We start from the raw sequence: 2,950 nt of genomic DNA, 5'->3' as shown, positions 1-2,950 counted from the left end.
AATCATTTATGCAACTTGTCTAAACAAATTAGTAACTTGTTTAAACAGATTAGTTACTTGTTGGAACAGATTAGTAATTTGTTGCAACTTCTTCAACAACTGTATGATCTGTTGCAATCATTTAGATAACTTGTCTAAACAGATTAGTGACTTGTTTAAACTGATCCATCTGTTGAAACAGATTAGTAACTTGTTGTAACTTCTTCAACAAGTGTATGATCTGTTGCAACAATTAACTCATCTGTTGCGACATATTTTTTTAGTTTTTATAATAATTTAAGCAATGGTTTGATTTTTTCCAACAAGGTGAGTATTTTGTTGCAACAACTAAGCAACTAAGCAATTCTACTGTATGCATCTACTGCAACAATTAGTAAGCAAAATAAATAAGTTTATAAATAGAAATTGTTCAACAACCACCTTGGCTCCAAATACCACAACTAATCAAATAAATAAGTTCATAAACATCATTCATAAATAACATAAAGGACAAAAAAAAAGTTCAACAGCCTCCAAATACCATAACTTAAGTAATAATTTGTTTAGCAACTACCTTCTGGGGTGTAGCAAATTTCCTTGATCTACTCGATCACCTTCATTTCCATCATCAGTTTCTTCATCTTCTAGTTCTTCTTCACTTTCTTCATTTGTATATACTGCTTCTTGGCTTTATTCTTCATCTCGTTTTGAGGAATGACTGTCAGTTTGACTGCCAATTTGACTATATCTTTCCTCAACATTTGCTGATTCATAAATAAATTGTCTATTTGTTACAACAAGTGTAGAACTTGTTGCAACAATTACAAATCTGTAGGTTATCCTCTACAAACAGAACCAAATAACTGAAGCTATGTCCAACAAATTTGTAGTTGTTGCAACAAATTGTCTACTTGTTACAACAAGTGTAGAACTTGTTGCAACAACTAAAAATCTATTGGATAACTTCTGCAAATAGAACCAAAAAACTGATGCTATATCCAACAAATTTGTAGTTGTTGCAATAAATTGTCTACTTGCTACAACAAGTGTAGAACTTGTCGCAACAACTAAAAATCTGTTGGATATCTTCTACAAATAGAAAAAAATAACTGAAGCTATGTCCAACAGAATTGTAGTTGTTGCAACAAATTGTCTATTTGTTACAACAAGTGTAAAACTTGTTGCAACAACTAAAAATCTGTTGGATATCTTCTACAAACAGAAGCAAATAATGGAAGCTATGTCCAACAGATTAGCGAGTCGTTGCAACAGAATGTCTACTTGTTGCAAAAAGTGTAGAATTTGTTGCAACAACTACAAATCTGTTGGTTATCTTCTACAAATAGAACCAGATAAATACCAGGACAAGAACAAAAAAACTATTTGTTGGATATATTTTCCTAAACGCTGAACCATACCAGGACAACAACAGAAAAGCCATTTATTTCACTACAAACACATAACAACAATAACCTGGATTTTATCCAAACTTTTCTTAAACCCAAAATAAATAAATTCAAAACTTCCTTTCAAGATTTTTTTTTTGGAGTGTGTGTGTGTGGGGGGGGGGGGGGGGGGGGGGGGGGAGGGAGGGCGGGGGGCGGGAGGGGAGATTTGCATTAATCGAGGATACACGACAGAAGGAATTATTCTATTTAAAAAACCAAAAATAAAAACTTTTCAAAACTTTTTTTTTTAAACAAAATTAATTTTTTTGGGTGGGTGGGGAGGTAAGAAACCAAAAAGAAAAAAATTCAAAACTTCTTTTCAAGAAAAATCATTTTGTTTGGGGGGCGGGGTGCAATAAAATTTTAAATTTTTTTTTTGAAAATAATTTTTTTTCCAGAAGGGTGGGGGGTGCAAAAAAACAAAAAGAAAAACTTTTCAAAATTGAAAAAAACAAATTTGGGGGGGGGGGGGGGGGGACAAATAAAGAAAATCAATTGTTTTTTAAAAATTTGGGGCGACGAAGAGGAATGGGGGCTGGTAGAAAAAATCAAAAAATTAAAAAAAAAGAAAATAAAAAAATTATTTTAAAAAAATGGGGGTTGGGGGGGGGGGGGGAGGGTTGGAAGGAGGAGGAGGTGGCGTGAAAAACAAATAAAGAAAATCAAAATTTAAAAAAAATTAGGGGGGAAGGGGTGGGGGGAGGAGGAGTGGGGGCTGGTAAAAATAAATCAAAGGAGGAGTGGGGGCTGGTAAAAATAAATCAATTTTTTTTTTAAATTTTAAATATTTTTTGGGGCGGGGGGAGCGGGAGGATTGGGAGGAGGAGGAGGGGGATGAAAAAAACAAATAAAAAAAATTAAAACTTTTAAAAAAAAATTGGGGGAGGGCGGGGAGAGGGGTGGGAGCAGGAGAAGGGGGCGACTTGTGAAAAAGAAAATAAAATAAATTTCATTTTTTTTGGTTGGGGGGTGGGATTGGGGGAAGGGTAGGAGGAGGAGGGGGGGGGGGGTTGCTGGTGAAAAAGCATATAAAAAATTCATTTTTTTTTTTAAAAAATTGGGGGGTGGGGGGTGGGGGGAGTGTGGGGCGGGGGAGGGGTGGGAGGAGGAGAAGGGGGTTGGTGGGGGGTTTTTTGGATTAAGTTGGGGTCTATTTATATTTTGTAAAAGATTAAGAAGTTTGAAAAAATACATTTTGGACCCCAATTTTATTAATCCCAAATTTAATTGGGTTTTGCTTTCAAGTGGTCTCTATGAGTCACCTATACTAATTTCACAACTAAAAGGTCACCTATAGCTAATTCTTCCTTGTAAGTTAGAGAGTTCAACCGACACAATGGAGACGAATTAAGGTGCCTAGATATACATTCTCAAAGTCGAATTGTTTAATTTCCGGCTGAAGCTACTTTGAGTGTATATTTATGTATTATGACTAAATAGTAAGTAAAGTTAAAATGAGAAGAAAAAAATAAGATAACATACACATAAGACTTTTCGTCTTTTTTTAATTTAAAATTGATAAT

The sequence above is a fragment of the Lycium barbarum genome, chromosome 8 (assembly GCF_019175385.1).
Source record: "Lycium barbarum isolate Lr01 chromosome 8, ASM1917538v2, whole genome shotgun sequence".
NCBI lineage: Eukaryota > Viridiplantae > Streptophyta > Magnoliopsida > Solanales > Solanaceae > Lycium > Lycium barbarum.
Note: the sequence above shows the minus strand (reverse complement) of the source record.